The sequence below is a fragment of the Berghia stephanieae genome, chromosome 1, assembly GCF_034508935.2.
Source record: "Berghia stephanieae isolate SIO BIC M18660-M18661 chromosome 1, UCSD_Bste_1.3, whole genome shotgun sequence".
Taxonomy (NCBI): Eukaryota; Metazoa; Mollusca; class Gastropoda; order Nudibranchia; family Aeolidiidae; genus Berghia; species Berghia stephanieae.
The window spans coordinates 80,110,420-80,117,919 of NC_088360.1; the positions used below are offsets into that span (position 1 = coordinate 80,110,420).

At 31.5% G+C, this 7,500-nt stretch overlaps 1 protein-coding gene across 6 annotated transcripts in view; it reads right to left on the minus strand.

Annotated features, from left to right (window-relative positions):
* LOC144958488 (uncharacterized) overlaps positions 1–7,500 on the minus strand; it is a 115,927-nt gene that overhangs the window by 20,862 nt on the left and 87,565 nt on the right. The window contains exon 1 of one of the 6 annotated variants that reach the window (XM_078890522.1): positions 2,389–2,461. The exons of 4 other annotated variants lie outside the window; for them this stretch is intronic. The gene's annotated coding sequence lies outside the window, so the exon portion shown is untranslated. Of the gene's footprint in view, positions 1–2,297; positions 2,462–7,500 lie in introns of those variants that run through there. One more of the 6 variants, XM_078890491.1, reaches the window with a different exon arrangement.

The following is a 7,500-nucleotide window of genomic DNA, read 5'->3' on the forward strand; positions in this document are numbered from 1 at the left end:
AAATAAAAATAAAAAGACTTAAAAGCCCAGTGCACTCATTAAAAGGGAAAGATCTACTGGGCCGTTGCCTCTGGTAAAGGGTCATCGCACGGACCACAAGCCTCATCATTAGAAGTATATTTGGCATGTATGTGTAAAAATAATAGAATGAGAAAAAAAATTACAATAATACAATAATTAGTAAATAAATAAATAAATAAATCATTTGATAAATAAAAAAATAATGTAATAAAATAATAATAATACTAAAATAATAATAAATAAATAAATTAATATATAAATAAATAAATAGATAAATAAATAAATAAATAAAAATAAATAAATAAATAAATGAACAAATGATGGAATGGAGGAACTCAATGAAAAGATATATTATATAAATATATATATATATATATATTTTAATATATATATTTTTTTAAATTGCCATATAAAGGTAAGGATGGGATTTCCTTCCTGTAATATGAATGATGAGTCGGTACCCTATGCGGAGAAGTTCGAGTGTACATAATAAGGCAACGGCCAGGGCTAGAAAGTCAAAAAGAGAATATATGACAAGTATTATCAATATTAAATGAATAGATAAATATATAAGTAATAATGATAATATTAATAATAATAATAATAATAATAATAATAATAATAATAATAATAATAATAATAATAATAATAATAATAATAATAATAATAATAATAATAATAATAATAATAATAATAATGACAATAATAATAATAATAATAATAATAATAATTATTATTATTATTATTATAAATTATGATAATAATGATATATAGATAAGTGTGTGTTACGAAAACGAATGAAACATTTAATTGTAAACAGAATAACCGCACACTTGTTAAAAATATATATATGGAATTAGGAGAATGATTAATTTTTTAACTATACGAGAATGATCTTTTAAAATTAATTTATCACTCTCCTCTATTTTAACTATAACTTTGAAACGCATCCTTCCACTCCTGTTCTCCCACTTTCATACTCTCTCTCTCTCTCTCTCTCTCTCTCTCTCTCTCTCTGTCTCTCTCTCTCTCCCTCTCTCTCTCTCTCTCTCTCTCTCTCTCTCTTTTTTTTTATTAATATTTTTTTTCAATATCTTGACAGCGGAGGTAGGGGACCACTAATAACAGTATTGCTGTCAATAACCCCCCCCCCCCCTCCCCATCCCCCTACATTATTCTTGAAATATATATATATATATATATAGTTTTTCATATCTCTCTCTCTCTCTCTCTCTCTTTCTCTCTCTCTCTCTTTCTCTCTCTCTCTCTCTCTCTTTCATTGCACAAACACACACACAAACACACGCAAACACACACATTTACACATTTTCGCCTATATTATTATGACAATCTAATATAAATATATATGTATTCTGTGTTTACTTGATAAAGGCCAAGGGCCGAAACGTCGTTTGTTTTGTGTTGTTCATTCATGAGTTAGATTTACTCCCTTTATCTTTTTCTCCATTTTATTGACTCATTTAGGCACCTCTATTTATTAGTTTTACTTTACAATGAGTGCCTGGCCGTTAACAGCGTTGTCTGTGTCCGAATTGTAATATCGTCTATGAGGCGTCATGTCCCGTCCTAAATGTAAAAGCTCAATTTTTAATATATTTTTTTAATCAGAGGGTTAAAAGTTCATTTAATGTTCAGTTTGTCAAAATAGGAAATCTTGGTTGACGGCACATTCATATCTTGGTCAATAAAATATAACGATAAGTGATGAAATGTAAGCTTCAATCAATTGAACGATGACAAATTATGTGGATGTTTTGGGTTTCCCCTTTATCAACAAAACACGATGAATGAAACACTGATGACGAATGAGAAATGTGGGATTGCATAGTTAAGATTTTACCTTAACTCCGCCATCCTCACATCTCTCAGTGTTTCATTCATCGTCTTTTGTTGAATAAGGGAAAACCCGAAACGTCGACAGTTTATGTCTTCGTTCAACAAATTTAAGCTTACAATTCATTGCTTATCGTTATTTTTTTTCCTTCGAGCTTAAACAGAAACATTTTCAATAAAACATATCAACTAAAAAAAAACAAAACAAAAACAAACCAAAAAACAACAAAACCAAAAAAGTCTAATATTTCCACATATAAAGGCAATTTTCATCATCTAAATCTTCCGGACCTAATACCGTTTTAAGACGACGGGTCACAAATAGGAAATATACATCCAAATAAACAGTAGTAACATTTCAAAATCGTGGCCCATAAAACTCCACTCTATTCACACGGTTCGATAAATAAATAATATACAACCTGACAAATTATAAGAGTATACATCCAAGCAACAAATCCTCTATCTAGACTGTGCGACTCAGTTGTAGCAAAGCGTTGTTATGGCATTTACCTTATATATCATTATCATTCACATCGACCCAAATCCTCCTTGCTTCCAGACACGACATGTGCAATGTTACAATGGGGTGGGGGGGGGGGGGGATGACTCCACAAACCTACGAGATTATCTCTTTTTAAAAAAAAAAATTACTTTGGGTTGTGTGGATGCTAACGCTTGCTTCCTCTAGCTACTCGCACTCCACACGTTTGGGAGGAGAGCCAAGCAAGATAAATCGATAGAAGTATGGAAGGATTATTTAATGGTTGGGGAGGACTTTCGCGCAGCGATGTGGTTCGAGAACCGAGTCCACTACATAGCTTCATTATTTGGGTCTCTGGTGGACTTAAGGATCAATTGATTTTTGCTGACCAAAATATATCTAACCTCGATGCCGCCCAACACGTCAAAATAATAGTATATTATCTAATAGTCGTTCGCTCCATTAAGACTACATATCAATACATTTCAGTGGAATTGTGTTGTTCTAGAGTGTTCAAATTAAAATCATTATTATACTACACACACACACACACACACACATATATATAATATATATATATATATATATATATATATATATATATATATATATGCCCAAAAAATGTGAGTGTAACTTTGTTTTATATATATATATATATATATATATATATATATGTATATATATATATATATATATATATATATATATATATTAAATATATATATATATATATATATATATATAATAATATATATATAATATATATTAAATATATATTAACATTTCAAGTATAATTATGATCTTCTTCTACAATATTGTTTAAAGTGTTAGCTCTCATCAGGAAGTGGAAGATGAGCACTATTATTTCATGGGTTTTGTTTATATATATATATATATATATATATATATATATATATATGTGTGTGTGTGCGTGTGTGTATGTGTGTGTGTCTTTGTGTGTGTGTGTGTGAATGTGTGTGTTCGTGTGCTGATTTGGCAAAACCCGTCTGATGTCGGAAAAATTCGAACCCTGTATTATTATATGTCTCCTGAGAGGCACAATTTCTGGGCAAATTGCAGTTTGAATTTTGTAATGATCTTAATGGTGGTCGAAGGGAGGAGATCAAATAATTAAAAAAAATAAAAACACATATACATACACCCACGCACGCACGCACGCACACGCTCTCTCTCTCTCTCTCTCTCTCTCTCTCTCTCTCTCTCTCTCTCTGTCTCTCTCTCTCTCTCTCTCTCTCTCTCTATCTATATATATATATATATATATATATATATTATTCTCGCGCTCTCTCTCTCTCCCTCTCTCTCTCTCTCTCTCTCTCTCTCTCTCTCTCTCTCTCTCCCTCTCTACTACTCACACCCGCTCCTTGCTCTCTTCCACCCCTCTCTTCTTCTTCTTCTTCTTCTTCTTCTTCTTCTTCTTCTTCTTCTTCTTCTTCTTCTTCTTCTTCTTCTTCTTCTTCTTCTTCTTCTTCTTCTTCTTCTTCTTCTTTTTTTAATAATAATAATAATAATAATAATAATATAATAATAATAAATAAATAATAAATAATAATAATAATAATAATAATAATAATATATAATAAATTTTATATAGCGCATATTTCCTTTGGAGGGCTCTATGCGCTTTGCAATAAAATCTCGAGAATAAAAAGAAACATGAAAACATGACACACGCATTATATTAGCGAGAGGTTTATTCTACACAAATATAAACGCAAAATGTGTCACACGTAACAAGGACTTAAATACAAATAGTAAAATTGTATAATATATTCAATTATCAGTTGTGATTTATTATACCCAATAAACATATAGGGGCTATAAAAAAACATTATGTCATTTCTTGATTTATAATGATCACATTTTATAATATTTGTTTAAAAGGTACGTTTTAAGTGTTTTATAAAAGAATATTTTGAGTCCAAAAGGTAATATTACATTTTTTTTGGTGTATGAATACGATTGTATTGCTAAATCGTCCAATATCATCATCATCACCAACATCATCACCATCATCATCAGCATCATCATCATCTTCATCACCATCACCATCATCATAACCATCCTCATCATAGTTCTTTTTGTTTATATATTATATATATATATATATATATATATATATATATATATATATATATAATATATATATCGATGGCCCGTTGATCTAACCTCTCTAGTAGCGCGCCCTCTTATTCTTTAGTCTCAAGATGATCAAACCTCAAATGTTAGTTCAAAGCTTTGATCATCTGGTTTTGATTTCAAGGTAGAAGACGGAGAAGTACGGCGCTATCCTCTTTCAAGCGATCAAAATACGTCAGAAACAACCGATAGTGAATGAAACCTTCAAGACATCAGTTTCAACTCAAGCATACTAAAGCCTTCCTTGATTTTAGATTTGAGTTTGGCTCAAAGAGATCGGCTACACCACATAACAGCTTTACTGATGAGGCGGACAATGCTATCAAAGGTAGTATATAAAACACTTTTTATTCACTCGGAATTAGAAAATAATCGGTAGTTAAATGTTTTGTGTGCGGTGGGAAAATTGTTGGTATGCACGAATCTAAATCTATAAAAAATCAATGATGGTTTGTTGTAAATGATGTAGATGTAATGAGCTTTCGTGGATTAGAAAGAATGATTGTGTTTTTAACTACAAAATCAAAATTTCAATTTACTGTTAATAGAGTTCTATTGACAGTGGACTCTATAAATTTTGAGCATCCATAAATATCACAGCTGCTAAATTGTCAATTTCTAAAGGCACTTTGCGGCTGAAATTCAAACCTATTTATCCCGGTTACACTAAAAATATAATAAAAAGTAATAATTTTAAAAAATAACATTGGGCATTTACATAGCGCAATATCCACTTATCGTGGTCAGGACACTTTACAAAGGGTCCCTGGCCAACAGCAGTACTAAACGAGTATGGCGGAACATGGCGCCTGTAAAGAGATATTACCATTTTTTTTCCCGACAGAGACAGCGCTGTTAACGGCCAGATACTCATTTGACACCTGGGTACGGCTAGATAATGTGAGTTAAGTCTTTTCCAAGAACTCAATTATGCGCCGGAGATTATACCATAAGACTACATAGCTGCACTATTTTGATTATTGATGAAGTGAGGGTTTTTAAATGACATTACACTCCAAGGGTTTATCTAGACCTATTGCTCCGATTCCAATTCCAAGTCCAAAACAAAAGGGTAATATGTTTCCTCTTCAAAAAGAAAGAATGAAGGTGGAGATGACAAAACAGAAAGCTTCGTCAGATAGGTCCTATCCTTCATAAAATCGATCGAATGAAATTATAGAGACAACCGATAGTGAATGGAACCTCCAAGACATCAGTTTCAACTCAAGCATACTAAAGCCTTCCTTGATTTTAGATTTGACTTTGGTTCAAATAGATCGGCTACACCACATAACAGCTTTACTGATGAGGCGGACAATGCTATCAAAGGTATAAAACACTTTTTTATCACTCGGAATTAGAAAAAAAACCCTCTAGTTTAATGTTTTTTGTGCTGTGGGAAAATTGTTGGTATAAACGAATCTAAAACGTATAATCTCAATAAATAATCAAGGACGATTTGTTGTAACATTGTTATACAAATATTTTTATTCCATTCTGAGGTAATACGTTGAGAATGATATATCTCATTAGTGAAACAATTTGAATGTTAATCAAATATGTATTAAATTAAATTTTCTAATTATCTGATTTATTGTATAATCTTATCTTTGGTATGTTATTATGATTACTCTCTGAAGCAATTGGATAACTTAATAAATTTATTAGATGGAATGCTTCTTTCTTGAAAGACTCCAAAATACAAGCACAGGCTAACCAGAAAAATCGACCGCGGCAAACCCGCCTCATCACAATACACGATCAACTATCGGACACTATTTGGTCAAGCTTTTCACAGAAAATTGTTGATCAAAGTATCGCCAATATATTTCCATGAATAATAGATTATGAGACATCATTTTTACAGCTTTATCCTTTTTCGTTTGTTTCGTTTTGTTTTGTCTTGATTTATACTTAAGTTATACTTGGTTATAGCTATCCTAATCGTAACAGTACATTTCTTTTTCATCCTGGTAACTAGTTTAAAAGACTTGATATTAAGTCTTTGCGTATTCGTTAAAACTGCATAAGGAAATTGATAAAGGCATCCATTAATGAATATGTTGTTACATATAGTAACTGATCATAATAATCATATCAAAGGTTTCATATTATCAAAGTTACAAATCTATATTTCAGATCAAACAATCCAAGACGACTTAGAAATGATATCAACCTTCCTGGTACTGATACATGCCATCATCGATAGTCAATTGAACACAGAGCGCCTCACTCCATTAAATAGACCAAACAATAGAAACATTGTGGAGACACCACAGGATATTTCAAACAAGACCACTTGGATATAACAGATGAACAAATAATGAAAGTCACTGTTCGGCTAATTGCATGTAACAAAATTAGTGTCAAACAAAAAATACAGACCGGAAATGTTATGTTAGAATTAAATATGATTCATCAAAGAAATACAAATATGTTGAAAATTAAGTGAAGCTATTGAAAGAAAGATGGTGCAGAGGAACCAGGTGTATCATAGTAACAGAGGAAGACAGACAGCATATTTTACAAAAGAGCCAAGAAAAGATAAATGCGATGAATGCGTCAAACACGAAGGTACAAAAATGTCGATGAAATGGAATTGAATTCTCATCGTAAATAATGGACGATAGCTTGGAGCAACAGCAGCTTCTAATGGTTGTGTAAAAAAGAAAAGGATAAATCTGAACGAGGAACAGAGACTGTATCATTCTCATATTGATTTACAGGTTGTTTTATTATCTCCATCGATTCAGGCTTCTGCTGTTTACTACATGGCCAAATTGATGAGGCAGGTCTGACCGCCAACGAGTTGTCTCTACAACGACTTACGCGCAAAATTATTAGCTGGTACTTACACCAAAATAATAAACTCAAGCGACGATATAGAAACCTGATGTCAAGAATGTTGAGCTTATTTGTATGGAAGCAAGGCGTCACAATTGAACAAAAGTATTTAGAGAAAGGACATATTCAGATGATAT